The 15,000-nt window shown below is 50.7% G+C and overlaps 1 protein-coding gene across 1 annotated transcript in view; it reads left to right on the forward strand.

Annotated features, from left to right (window-relative positions):
- The window catches only part of Ephrin (ephrin), a 316,246-nt gene that overhangs the window by 227,151 nt on the left and 74,095 nt on the right, over window positions 1–15,000 (forward strand). The window lies entirely within an intron of this gene.

Raw genomic sequence — 15,000 nt, forward strand, 5'->3', positions numbered from 1 at the left:
TTGCTTTTTTTTTTTTTTGCCGTGCTTGGTGAATAATGGCGGCGGGGAAAAAGCTGTCTTGAATGCGAAATGAGGACGATGGGTCGGTCGCACATGACGATGCTTGAGACGCGATGAAGAAAAGGCAAGCAAGCAGTGTGTTGAAGGTGACGGTGCAGAGCGGCCGTGGCGAGGACGGACAAATGCTGCTGCTTCTTCATTACCTCGGGGACGAACACCGTGGGATGGGACTCACTCGCTCACTCACTCACTCACTCACTCACTCACTCACTCACTCACTCACTCACTCACTCACTCGCTCACTCACTCACTCACTCACTCACTCACTCACTCACTCACTCACTCACTCACTCACTCACTCACTCGCTCACTCACTCACTCACTCACTCACTCACTCACTCACTCACTCACTCACTCGCTCACTCATTCACTCACTCGGTCTCCTCTAAGCGATTTTTAAACACTTATGAAACATTCTAGAACGCGCACGTGCAAGTGGATTACCCGAACGCCAGTAAAAAAGGGCCGCACCCCCCCCTCCCCCTTCGTGTAAATGAATAGATATATTTTTTAGTGTAATTATGTATGTATGTATGTATGCATATCTGTTCAGACGTATATTCCTACGCTACACATTTTGTTATAAACATGTTTTAAAGCCAGAAGGTGAGAACAAGTCTCGAGAGTGCGAGGGCGAGTGCGAGTTTGGGAGTGAGAGAATGAGTGTGTGAGTGAGGGAGGGAAGGAAGGTGGGAGGTAAAGGGGGGGAGGGGGTGGAGGGAAGGAGGCGAAGGGCGTGAGGATGTGGCCACAGGTGGGTACAGTTACCCCTAATGACGAGGTTCGACGGCGCAGCCTCCTCTACCTCTCACGCTTCTCTCTCCATCTCCATCTACGCGTCCTCCAGCCCTCCCTTTCTTCCCTCCCACCCTTCTCTCCCTCCGTCCTGCCCTTCCCTCCCTCCGTCCTGCCCTCCCTCCCTCCCTCTTCGCTGAGGGAAGTGTTTCTCTCCCTCTCTTTTCCAGTCTCTCTGTCTGTATATCTGTATATCTCCATCTTTATTTTTCTTTTTCCTTTTCCTCTTCTATGTCTTCTTTATCGTCGTCGGTGTCGTCGTCTTCTCTCTCTCTCTCTCTCTCTCTCTCTCTCTCTCTCTCTCTCTCTCTCTCTCTCTCTCTCTCTCTCTCTCTCTCTCTCTCTCTCTCTCTCTCTCTCTCTTTCTCTCTCTTTCTTTCTCTTTCTCTATCTCTTCGTTATCTCTCAGTCCATGCCTCACGCGTCTTCCAGCCTTCCAGCCTTCCTGCCATCCTGCTTTCTTCCCCAGCACCGGGTCTGACACTGAGACGTAGTTTGGCAGGACGTTACCAACTTCTCTGGCCTACTATTGTGTTTTTCTTTTCTTATTGGCACTGAAGCAGGCGGGTCTTGCTGACAGGTATTGCTGCTGTTGCTCAGTCTTTGCTTGTATCGTTTTGACATTATTACTATTTCTATTTTATTATTATTATTATTGTTATTATTAACAGTATTAGTATTGTTTTTGCTGTTGTTGTTGTCTTTGTTTTTGTATATTCTGGTTTTGTCGTTATGTTATTGAAATGACCACCACAATGATAAAAGCAATGCAAATTTTTACGACACTAGTTATGTTTATAAATGTTGTATGTTCCAGTCCTTGGCGTTATTAGTATTTTTATCGTTAGCATTATGTACATCGTTATTACAGTCCTTACCGTTACTCTATTGTTATTATATTGAAGCCTTGTGTTCGTACAGCTATTATTTGTAATCTTGATATCATTATATATATTCAAGCAGTCAAGTTCCCCAGCAAGGCAGTGGTAAAGCATCGCGTCATCAGGGTGGGAATTACAGACACAAATCCCAGGGAGTTCGACTCTAAGGGCACGAGGTCCCAACGCCGTAATAAGCCGGCGCTCGGGGTTCACATCGTAATGGAGCACCAGCGTGTTCGTGTAACGGATTTTGTTTACGGATGCATGACAGTTTCGTTGTGTCTTTTTTTTTTAAGGCGAGGTCGGGGTCGCAGAGGTTCGCTAATGCGGCTTAATAACTTACAGGCATCTGATGGCAAGCTTATCAAGGCAATATTGAATGACCTGGCGTTGGGAGCGGATGCAGCGGGGCGACGCGGGGTGATGGCGATAACGGAAGCGTGGCTTGGGCTTGGGCTTAGCTTAGCTCGGGCTGAGGTCTTGACAGCAGCGTCTTGGGGGCGTGAGGCTGGGTATGTAAGGGGGTAGAAGGGGTAGGGGGCGAGGGAGCGAAACGAAAAGTCGGAAGATGGAGAAGAGAAACAGACGTGGATGAGAAGAAGGACGCGGGAGGAGGTGGTGAGGAAAAAGAAGAGGAGGAGGAGGAGAAGAAAGCGAGACTCAGGTCGAGGTAGAGAGTAGATCGGACGATTGATAACAAGTAGTGGTCAAGGAGTCAGCAAGAACTTTTTTCGTCTTCTTAGACAGGAGATAAGATCGAGGAATGGATAAAAAGAACGAGGCGTTTGGGGGAGAGAGAGGGACGGGAGATAACATTCCCAGGGACCCAGAAGGGACCCCGAAGGAACCCCGAAGGGACCCCGAAGGAACCCCGAAGGGACCCCGAAGGGACTCCAAAGGGACTCCGAAGGGACCCCGAGGAGGAGCGGAGAGCAGCGCCGAGGGGAAGAGGGTCTCGGGGTAGAACGAAGGGAAGAGGTGCTCAGGGTAGGACGAAAGTAGTAGGTTCTAAGGGGACAGGACCTCGTGCAGATGGTCCTTCAGCAGGAGGCGACGACGACGACGACGACGACGCCGCGGCAACGGCAGGTGCGCGGGGAGGGTCCGGACGACAGCAGTCACAGGCAGGTCCCCGAGGCTGCGGGGTCGCGTAATGACATGCCTCCGCCTCTACGCATCTGATCTTGCTTCACGCCGACTTCGAGGCCGAGGGGAAGGTGGGGGGGGCGGGGGGAAAGGGAAGGGGGGTGGGGGGAGGGGGAAAGGACCATTACTGCATCTGGGATTTGTAAAGAAGAAGAGAAAAGAGCAGGGTTGGAAGGAGAGGGGAGTGGCCGGGACACGTTATAAAGCAGAGCAAGAGTTTCGTGTGCGTGGGGCGAGGACGAGGCGGTCGTGGAGGCGGAGGTGGAGGTGGAGGCGGAGGGAGAGAGATAGAAGGGGTAGGATTCCCCCATCAGGAGCTTGTAGGGGAGGGGGGGCGTGGGGTTAGAAGGAGAAGGATAAGGGGGACACCGGCTCAACAAACAGCGCTCTCCTCGCCATTTGTTTTGTAAGGTCCGCGCGCACCTTGATCAAATATCGCCACTTGAACAAACAACAGCGCTTGATCTTTGATTCTTTGAGGCCCAACATTCTGAAGAGCGTCGGCGGAGTGCGGGCCAAACTTTAGGGGATGGGGGGGGGGGGGTCGAAGGGGGTTTGAGTTTTTTTTTATTGCTCTCTCTCTCTATCTATCTATTTATCTATCTGTCTATCTATCTATTTATCTATCTGTCTATCTATCTATCTATCTATCTGTCTTTCTCTCTATCTATCTGTCTTTCTCTCTCTCTGTTTCTCTCTTTCTCTTTCTCTCTCTCTCTTTCTCTTTCTCTTTCTCTCTCTCTCTCTCTCTCTCTCTCTCTCTCTCTCTCTCTCTCTCTCTCTCTCTCTCTCTCTCTCTCTCTCTCTCTCTCTCTCTCTCTCTCTCTCTCGTCTGTTCAAATGCTGTCCGAAGGTCCATTCGAGTCTCGCCACGACGGGCGAATCAAACTGCCGCAACACATCCTGTTTATGATTATTTGCAGCGCGTGCACAATACGGCGCGATGATAAGAATTGATAAGCAGCATTGAAATTACTCGGCACACGTCCATGTAGCTGGGGGGACTCGAACGCCGCATATGTTAACTGATCGCTGAATCGCCATTTTGGAGGCTGCGCTGTTCACTTTTGCGGAGTTCATTCTAGCATGTGAGGGAGAGAGAGAGGGAGGGAGAGGGAGGGAGAGAGGGAGAGAGAGGGAGGGAGAGAGGGAGAAGGAGAGAGAGAGAGAGAGAGAGAGAGAGAGAGAGAGAGAGAGAGAGAGAGAGAGAGAGAGAGAGAGAGAGAGGGAGAGAGACAGATAGACAGAGAGAGGGAGAGAGAGAAGAAGGGAGGGGTCGAACGGGCGGGCTTAGAATGGAATCAGAGAGGAAAGTTCAGGAATGAGAATGTATTTATACGAGAGAAGAGAGCCGAAGAGAGGACCAAGAAGCAGTGATGGAACGAGAGGGGCACCACGTCCAAGATTGACTGGCTAGCGCCCCCTCCGCTCAGAGGCAAGGGAACTGTTAGGTCATGCTGTCAAACACTGGGTGTTTGTGCGCTGTAATAGTCAGTTCAACATGGACAGGTTTTTACCCCGGCTGCTGCCACGTAATGTAGCACGTTTGATTATTTTATGCATTGAATGGCGATAATGGCGGCCGCAGGGAGGGATGATGGAGGTGGAGGTGGAGGTGGAGGTGGAGGTGGAGGTGGAGGTGGAGGTGGAGGTGGAGGTGGAGGTGGTGGTGGAGAGGAGGAGGTGGTGGTGGTGGTGGTGGAGGAGGTAGAGGTGGTGGTGGAGGAGGAGGTGGTGGAGGAGGTGGTGGTGGTGGAGGTGGAGGAGGTAGAGGTGGTGGTGGAGTAGGAGGTGGTGGTGGTGGTGGTGGTGGTGGTGGTGGTGGTGGTGGTGGAGGAGGTGGAGGTGGAGGTGGAGGTGGAGGTGGAGGTGGAGGTGGAGGTGGAGGTGGAGGTGGAGGTGGAGGTGGTGGTGGTGGTGGTGGTGGTGGAGGTGGAGGTGGAGGTGGAGGTGGAGGACTCATGTGAACCTATCTTAAGCCTGAAGCGAGAGGGCGTCTCGGCCAGGACCCGAGGCGGAGGGTGTGTTCCCATAGTTCCCTAGAAGGAAATTCGACGCTCTCACAAGGCCTCCGCTGATGGGTAAATATATGGATGTTACCAAGGTCTGCAATTAAATGCTTGACACGCTGTCTGGGGATTTTGCTGGCTGGCTTCGATGGATGGTTGTCGTCTGTGTTATTTGCTTGGAATTGAGATGTACTTTGTTTTAGATGCTCATTATTCTATACTTATAGATCTTAAGCATTTTTTTTATTTAGGAGGATGGCGTGTTTTATTTATTTAGCCTCAAGAGTACTCTCGCTGCGCGTGGTTTGTTGTTAAGGATTCCGGCGCGCAAGACTCGTTTCGAATCGGAATGCCCGAAAGATGTCGGGAATCTGCATGCCCTGTGACACCCTGACACCCGCTCCGTCCCCATAACACACACGCTCTCTTCCGATGCCTGTCTAAGCAACCACGATCGTCTTGTTCGCCGACAAATTTGGGCGCTCACTATCGGCAAGCATTTTGACGGCCGGGAAGCGAGTCGGTTCCTCTCTGAGCCGTCGTGCTCGGCCCGACTTATCTGGCGCGTCGGGGCTAACAACGTGCTATGCCTCCTGCTGTCTCTTAGGGTCTTTAGCCACGTCGAAGGGCTTGGTTATCCGCCTTATCGACGGGCGGTGCTTGTGCTCATAACTGCACGCCCGTCTCACTGGCATTAACGTTATCAGGGGCGGAACCGACGCGAGGCGAAGGGGCCTCCCCAGTGGGCGGGGCGAGGGTGGGCGGAGAACATGGGAGTCGGAGGGAAAGAGGTTGGAGGAGGTTGGAGGTTGGGTCGTCTCGAGAAGAGGTTGAGAAGTGGGGGGTGGGGGGTGGGGGGGTGAGGTCCGCGGGAGATGCATCGGTTTACTGGCGGTGTAACCCGAGGTACTCTGACAGGAACAAGATGACCAATTTATTCAGACAAACTCAGATGGGGCAAAGTTTAGGCCTAAAAATTAATTTGATGTGCTTAACGATTTATGATGATATAATAAATTTGCTTGACGTGGGGAATAACTAGTGGGTCGAGGTTGTTTCACATACCTAGACCATTTGTACGACCAGCATCAATGTTGATAAGCAAGTGACCCCCACCCCCTCCCCACCCCACCCCACCCCACCCCACCCCACCCCACCCCACCCCACCCCACCCCACCCCAACCCCACACCTTTGACACGTGTTAAGAATTTTTATTATATTTTTCTTTCGGTGATTTTAGCGTTGCTTTTGGCCTTAGTGTAATCATAAGTGGGTGTTGTTGAGGTGGTGTACAACAAGCACACGATACAGACTAAGGGGTGTACCTGTTCAGCGAGCCAACGTGTGCCTTTTGAATACAAACTCCCATATTGAGATAACAGAGGTTGTTAAGCCTTAAACTTTGTTCTTCTCGTCGCTATGTTTATATTATTTTATAAGCTTGTTCTTGTCTGTCGCCTGTGCTTCCTCTCTTACTTCGGACTAACGCCTTCGTGGTTGATGGTTGTGTGTCTTTGGCATTATTTTAGGGGTTTCCTCGTTGTTACTGGGGTTGTTATACCCTTTGGCACTCTTGTCCCCGCCATTTAACCCCAAAAGGGCGGGTCCTCGTTTGCTATCAGTTCCTAATGGGCACGGCCGCCCAGGTCAGGTCATAGGTAGGATAGCGGGCCTGACCTCCCCCTTCGACCTCCGACCCGCACAAACAAGGTCCCGTTGAGCCCCAAGGGGATCATCCCGCAGACGGCCCTGTCCCGCTCAAAGGCCGTGCGGTCCAGACGCTCGAGATTGAGGAAGGGCGAAGGAGAAATTTGAATAAGGAAATGAGGAATGATAGAATAAGGAAGGGCGAAGGAGAAATTCGAATGAGGTATATGGAGGATACGAATAAGGGAGGGCGAAGGAGAAATCTGAATAAGGAGTAAGGAAATAAGGACAATTAGAATAAGCAAAGGCGAAGGAGAAATTCGAATAAGGAATATGGAGAATATGAATAAGGGAGGGCGAAGGAGAAATCTGAATAAGGAGTAAGGAAATAATGACAATAAGAATAAGAAAAGGCAAATTCGAAATTCGAATAAGGAATACAACAATAAGGACAGGCGAAGATGCTGCTGCGGAATGTCACCATGGTATTTTCCGCCAGGCAGGTAATTAATGAATTTATTCCGTCCTCAGTGCTTCAAATAGCACCGCGATTACGTGATGCCCAGCTCGTGATTCGGGGCGATTCGTCTCGTTGCTCACGCCCTGCTCATTACGCATGTACGCCGCGTGAGCCGCTAAATGTTCGCTGATGAGGCGGCGCAGCGCACGGACGAGGCATAGCGTCGGGGCGGGCATTGGAAAGCGTAGGTGAGGCTACCATGGTAAGAGTGGGCATGCGAAGGTCATGGCAGTGGTGGGCTCGTTAGTATGTGTGGGCGAGTGTGAGCGGAACGACTTGTGAAAATATGAAGGACGATCGGACCCGAGACGATAACTTGTGCATCGGATCGGTCGCGCACACACGTCACGGGGGCGAGACCGGGAAGTACGTCGCTAAGAGAGTCGCTTAATTAATTAAAGAGGTCGCGGAGGGGGATTTTGTTTGTTTTAGAAGGTCTCTGGTTGTATGGTTGGTTTGGTCGGTCGTCTTTCTGTGTATTATTTCGGTAAGTATCGTTTCTTTGAAAATGGTTATCCTATTTCTGTAATCGGGAGAGAATAGGCGTTGGTTTCGGGATATATAGGGGTGGGGTGGAGGGGGAGGGGGGGCGATGTGTTCGTACTGTGTGTGTTACTGTTGTGTTGTGGGTGTCTGGGCGAGTGAGGCTCCTGGAGCAGTACTCTCACGTACGCAGCGCCTTGGAGTGGGGGTGGGGAGGAGGGGAGGGGCGTTAAGGTGGGGGGTGGGGATGGGGGGTGGGAATAAATAAAATAAATATGTCTCAGGATGCGCCAGCCTCAGACAGGAGGGCGACGTTATCAGCACCACCAATAGAGTCGTTACGACCTGGTCACGCCCCTTCCGAGACAACCACAACGACCCTCCGCCGATGGAACAAGCTCGGGGACATAGGGGGGAGGGGGGAGGGGATGGAGTATCAGCACCCCCCCCCTCCCCCTCCCCTGACCCTTCCCCTGACCCTTCCCCTGACCCTTCCCCAATCGCCTTCTATACACACCTGGCTCGGTGTCCTGAAAGGATGCCGTTTAAGGAGAGTAGTGAAGACTCTATTCGATAATGAACACGCATGCTCGTGACTGCATCCGTAACCATACTGAAAGATAGCATAGCAATGGCGTCCAGTCAGCTCTCGCTCGTGGACTTCATCCTTAAGATTAAAACGAATCCGATCCCTATGAAAAAGAATCCGATCCCTATGAAAAAGAATCCAATCCCTATGAAAAAGAATCCGATCCCGAAGTCAAGCAAGACTCGAAGGATTCTCGCAGGGCTGCTCGAGGGAACGAAGCACGTCGCTTGTTCTTGGCGGGGTCCTCATAACAACACGGACCGTCCCGTCGCCGCGGTAACTTTGAGAAGGACATTTGCGTCAACAGAACATATCCTCCGGAGTACACGTTCACCCTGCATCTTGAAGGCGACTTTTCTTAGGGAGGAGGGAGAGCGGGGGAGGGAGGGAGAAGGTGGGAGGAGGAGGAGGAGAAGGAGAAGGAGAAGGAGAAGAGAAGGAGAAAAGAAGGAGGAGACGGAAGAGGAAGACTAGGCGGGGCTATTTAGAACGGCGAAGGAGGCTTGAGTATTCCGTGGCCGAGCGCGACGGCGAAAGCACCAAGGAGGGATTTTGAGTCGAGGCTCCATCTTTTTTTTCCTTATTATTCAACTTGACCCTCTCCCCCTCTTCTGTACATCAGCCGAGAGGGAAAAAAACGTAATAAAAACGAGAAAGAACCAAGAAATCCACGAAGAAAATGACAAGACAAGATGCAAAGAGACCTAGAAAGAAGGAGAAGTCGTCCTCGAATAAGTCCTAGTGTGTGCTAGAGATCGGCCAAGCAAGCTCCCCGTGCTTGATCAGTATGCTTGGGTGTGGCTTCTGTTTAGTGTGTTCTAGAATGACCAAGCAACGCAGGGTACCCGGCCCGAGCGTGCTGGCCTGCAGATCAAAGGCACCAGCGACTAATTGTGTTCTTAGCGGATTGCCGTATAGGTTTACTTTTTAAGGCGGGTATTACTGGTAGTGGGTGAACAATCGGGAGTTGTAATTAGACGGTTTCTTAATGTGCAAATTGAATGCGTTTCATTTATGAGGGTTAATGAGAAGCGGCGAGGCGCGGCAGGGCAGGCAGGCAGGCAGGCAGGCATTCGCTTCCCCCCGAATCCGCCTGGCTTTATGCATGGAAATTGTGGAGACTAGACTCGATTATCCAGTTCTTGAATGTTCGTAGATATAAATTCTCGTATTAACTCGCTCTGCTAATGATATCTGTGCGTTTCGCGGAGGCATTGGAGCCGTTGTCGTATTTTGTTCGATTTTGAAGGAAAAAAAAACGCGTCTTCGGAAGTTCTTTTGTCTGCTGTTGTAGCTCTATGTGCTCTTCCTCAAAGCGCATGATCATGCAACACGCGCCGTGGTTAGCGTCAATTAAAAAAAAGAAAAAAAAAAGAGAGAGATAAGAGAGAAAAAAAGAACACCATCATCCGTGTCACTTTATTTGTGTAACGAGTGACTGACGTCTTTTTGATGGTATTCGTGATTACTCCGTCGTCCTAATTATCATAACAATTATCCGCGGAGCAGTAGGCTTGTGAACTTAATCGCCTGACCCGGGACTCGCGCGGGTCACGGGTTCCGGCGCGGCTTGAGAACACTCCCTTCCTTCCACGGCCCTCCGTCTCTCCCTCCGTCTCTCCCTCCGTCTCTCACTCCGTCTTTCCCTCCCCGCGATCCTCCATTCCTTCACCCGCCGTGTCGTCGGTGTCTTCGGAGCCGATGATGGGAGCCAGGAATGATATCTCTCTCTTTCTTTTTTTTCTTTCTTTCTTTCCCTTTCTCTCTCTCTATCTCTTTCTTTCTTTCTCTATTTCTCTTTCTCTTTCTCTTTCCCTTTCTCACTCTCCCTCCCTCCCTCTCTCTCTCTCTCTCTCTCTCTCTCTCTCTCTCTCTCTCTCTCTCTCTCTCTCTCTCTCTCTCTCTCTCTCTCTCTCTCTCTCTCTCTCTCTTTCTCTTTCTCTCTCTCTCTCTCTCGTTCTTTCTAAGGTCCTTGCTTTGTCCTTCTTGGAGGCGGAGCTTTGTAAGAACGTGGAAGATTGTGATTGTGTTTTATATGTTTGTGTGTACACGTTACCGTTTTTTTTTCCCTTTGGCTTCTTCCGTTCTTGGGCGTTATGGCAGTAGGAGTTGGTAGCGCTGGGTAGATGCGAGTGTGTTTGTGGTGATTGTTGGTAGTTGGTTGCAGGCTGAGCTGGAAGAAAGTCTAGTGAATAATCTAGAATTGGCTGAGATATTCCCGTGGAAGAGTTGCATGGTGGATTGAGTGGAAGTGATCCCCTTATGCTAATGGGTGGGGTGTGGGGTTATGGGGGTGGGGGGTGGGGGCGTATGGGTGAAGAGGAGATCGTAGCGGCGATTAAGATGGCGGGGTTATTGTGTCATGTTTTGGCATCGGATTAACGTTCTCACGGGAGGTACGACAAGTGGAGGAGTGTGTAATGAGCCTTTGCATGTGCATTTGACAAAGCCTGCATGACGCTGCGGCCCAGCATGACGCATGACGAGGAGGAGGCACTGTCTGTGTCGCTCAGTGGCTGCATGGCTAGGCTTCTTGGTCTTGGTCTCGCCTCCCGAGGCTAAAGGGTCAGCAGGAACGTCCGTCGGAGAGAGACGTCGAGGTCGTGATGTAAGGGCCTCGCGCAACAGGTGGAGCGTCCGGGCTTTATGAGACGTCGGGGTTGAATTGGTGGTCGAGCCAGGCTTGGGAGGAGATGCCTTGTTCTATTATGAATGGGACGGTTTATTGTCGCCTTATCTGATGGCGTTTTGTGATGCATGGACACGCTTAACAGCAAATAAATTCTGGTCTTTAGATAAGTGCGTGGCGGGGCTCCGACGGTGGTTATTAGCGTTGTTCGTCGGAAATCGGGTTTGGTGTTTTTCGCCAAATAAGGGGCGGACGAGACGGCCGCTAAGTATGGGGTTGCAACAGTAAACAAGTCCAAAGTTAACGGTAAACAAGGTCAGGGTTTGACCCTATCTGCGGGTCTTGTTTGGAGTCGGTGGCCTTTTTATGGGCGTCTGCAAGGTATCGTTCGGCCCGACTAATTGCTCGACTGGGGATCCGAATGGCTCGCGTTCCGAAATACGTGAATTCCTTCGCCGTGTCCGCGACTCGGCGGGAAATTCCATTTCCGAGAGAAAATAAGAAAAAAACAAACAAACAAACATGAATGGAGTTCTCAGACGGCAAGTTCGTACATGATGTCACTTGTTAAGCAAGCCCAAGGCGCTAGAGAACTATTCTCCAGTCGAGTGGTGTGCATTAGAATATTCCACGCCCACTTGCAAGCAGCCAGTCGAATGCCGGGCGTCGGGAGGACATGCTTGATTGGTAGTGTAGTCGACGGGGAGGCAAAACCTAACCCAGCGGCCATAAGGGGTTGGGGGGACTTCGGTTGGGTCGTGTTTTGTTATGTTGGGTTGAATTAGGTGAGGGTGGGCTTTTGCTGGGGTCTCGTTGCGTCGCAAGGGCAAGAACATCCGGTAGGCTCGGCAGGAGTGGCAAGAGGGGCGGGAGGCAGGAGGCGAGGCGAGGCGAGAGGCCCCAGCAGGCACAAGCAGGTGAGCTGTGATCGCAGCAGCAAGCAGCGTCGACGGGTTACGAGGCACGGTTTGAATGCTTGTTTTGCCGCAGCTTCTGTTTACTGCGCCCCGAGATCATAGACTGGCCCGGGATTTATGACGGGAGCTCTATTTTATGTTGACAGTTTTCATGAGGAGTTAATGCGCGAGGTTTTTTTCCCCAGGGGGAGCTCTCGGGGTCGGTGAGGCTCAGGGGGTGAGGCTCAGGGGGTGAGGCTCAGGGGGTGAGGCTCAGGGGGTAACACAGGTGGGCAGCGCTTAATGTGGGTGGACTGCCTTCCTATTCTTGTCTTCGTTTAGTATTGTTTTTGCTCGGCGATGGGAACTTTATTACCCATCTTTATATATATAAATACTTTCTTTTTTCTTTAGGTAGATATAAAATATTTAATTTGCATGTCGTTAGGAAGCCATCTATCATGTTTGCGAGGGGCCTTTGGGAATTTCTTGCATCCGTTATAATTGAAATATAAAGTGCCAGCGATTTTATTGGGGTTAATCTATGTGTCCCCTCTAACCCTGAGAATGACTCGGGCTCGACGGCGCGCTAAAAAGTCGCTCGTTAAAGCCCCTAGTGTTCTCATGATTCAGACTGGCTGCACACACCCTCCTTGATAACTTGTTCCTCCTTGCGCTGTGATGGCCGCTGGTTATCTTCCGTCCACGCCTCTGCCTTCACTCGCCCGTACGTGGTCCTCTGGCCCAGACGATTCTCCTCTATCTATCTCTCCTTCTTGACCCAGTGGTGTGACCATCCACTCGTTCACACATACTCCATCAGCCCCCCACCCTCACCCCCCACCCACCCACCCTTATTTCTTATTTCTCCTTCTTATTTCCTAGAGCTCTTCCTTGTTCCTCCTTCTTGAGAAGCGTCGACATCCACTCATTCACACATACCCCATTATCACCCCGCTCCCCCTCTCACCCTCACCCCACACCCCAACACCCACACACCTTCCTGTCTCCATCCCCTCACGCCCTCATACGCTCGCTGAAATGCTGCCGTGCTCGCTTATCAGACATTGTTATGAAAACCCGGAACGTAAACCTCATTACACGCTGAACCACCTGGCGACCTGGGTGCTTGTCATCCACATTCCTGGGACGGAGGACGTAACAGGCTGGCTCTCCGGTCCACATCTTGGATCTCCAGCCACTCTCTGTGTCTGTCTGTCTGTCTGTCTGTCTGTTTGTCTGTCTTATGTTGTGTTTTGTCTGTGTTGTATGTTTTTTGTGGTGTTTCTATAGTTATTTTTTTCTACAGAGAATGAGTGCGTTGGGTGAATAAGTATATAGAAAGGGAGAGAATGACATAGTTAATGAATGAAGTGACAAAGATAGGTTTAGATATAGAGGGGGGAGGAGAAAGAGAAGGTGTGAGTGTATGAGAGGTAGAGGTAGAGGGCGAGAGAGAGAGAGAGAGAGAGAGAGAGAGAGAGAGAGAGAGAGAGAGAGAGAGAGAGAGAGAGAGGGAGAGAGGGCGAGAGAGAGAGAGAGAGAAAAGGGAAGCGACAAGTGTTCAGATAACGCCGTTGCATTGTCTAACAAAGTAATCCTCAGCAAGCAGACTACCGTCGAGGTCCCGCCTGGTCTCTTTGGTATTCAAGCCCACCTCACTTACGCCCTCATGAAACTGTAGTTGCATTGATATTCCGACTAGTCGAGTTGCCTTCCTTGATAAAATGGTCCGTACGTCAAGTGGACATTGGAGGCAAGGAAGCCCCCATAAACCAAGGGCGGGCGGGCGGGCGGGTGGGTAGGCGGGCGGGTGGGCGGGTAGGCGGGTAGGTGGGCGGGTGGGTGCCGAAGTATTGGTATTGGAGAGGTAGGGTCCCTGCTCTGAGTAGATATTGTTTTTTTCGTCGGCCAGCTTGCATGTTAATATTTCCTTCAGAAGTCTGCATCCACATCCGAGCGCGGGCTGTCAAGCAAGCAAGCAAGCAAGTCGGCAAGCAAGTCGAGTCGCGGCCGCACACTTCTGCCCGGGCGGTTACGGTTATTGGAAATTCCGTTGCGGTCTCTTGCTGTTGTCACTCGATTCTTGGCTTCGCGACGGCGGCGCCCTCTCCGTCGGTGGCTTGTTCCGTCGGTAGTCCGCGTTTCCTTTCGCTTTTTTTCTTATTATTATTCCTTTCTTTTAATTTTATTTTTATTCTTCCTCTGGCGAGTATGTGAAGGGCATCTGTAGGTGGGGGTGGGGGAGGGGGTTGGGGTTGGGGATAGGGATGGTCGTCCTGTGATCTCACCCTCGCCGGATTCCCAGAGGTCTTCTTCCTGAATGATAACTTCGTCGTCGTTGCCTTTATCGGACTCGCTCGCGGCTGGACTTGTTCTGTGAATGATATATCAGCATTGGGTGATAATCTTGCAAAAGAAAAAAAAAAGGAGATGGAGTAGATATATTGAACGGGTGATGTTATCGTGAGGTGGATTTCTCTCTCTCTCTCTCTCTCTCTCTCTCTCTCTCTCTCTCTCTCTCTCTCTCTCTCTCTCTCTCTCTCTCTCTCTCTCTCTCTCTCTCTCTCTCTCTCTCTCTCTCTCTCTCTCTCTCTCCCTCTCTCTCTCTCTCTCTCTCTCTCTCTTTTTTTTTCTTTTTTCTTTTTTTTTTTTTGTCCGGCGCTGATATTGAATCTCCGAGTCTCCTCTATTCACACGTGGCAGAACCCGGATCGAAATAATTCCGCATTTTCAACCTGGTTTTCTCCGCCGTTGCACAAACAATCAGTAAGATCATATAGCCGGACCGCGAGCCACTGGAACTTGGCCCCTCCGTAATTGGAGCGCAGGGGTGTTAATCGCTTGCTGCCAGGGCTGCCGAGCTGAGCGGGTGGCGGAGGGACATGAGCGCGGGGGTAAAACTGCCACCAGAAGACTGCCGCGAAGATCAAGATTTATCGCTGTGCATCGAGGATCTATAATGGAGGGATGACGGCACTTTCCCGCCCCACTTTGCACAATTATTTCGCCACTTTCTGACTTCTCTTAAGCTTTACCTCTTTTTTTAGGTTTATTTTACTGGTAGACTTTATTTAGACTCGAGAGTAGGAGAGAGTACTTTTTTTATAGATATGTTTATAAAAGTAGTAAATTCGTTCGTGCTTTTAATGAAGAGAATATGTTCGAAGGAAAGCTTTACCTTTTTTTTCTTTATTTTACTGGTAGACTTAATTCTCTCGAGAGTAGGAGAGTACTTTTTTTTAATAGATATGTTTATAAAAGTAGTAAATTCGTTCGTGTTTTTAAGAGAATGTGTACCGAAGGACTGAAATTCCGCCAGAGACAAAGAAAGGTGTGCATGT

Source organism: Penaeus japonicus, unplaced genomic scaffold (assembly GCF_977035675.1).
Source record: "Penaeus japonicus unplaced genomic scaffold, GWHDUDI00000001_assembly GWHDUDI00000022, whole genome shotgun sequence".
In the NCBI taxonomy this organism is placed as follows: Eukaryota; Metazoa; Arthropoda; class Malacostraca; order Decapoda; family Penaeidae; genus Penaeus; species Penaeus japonicus.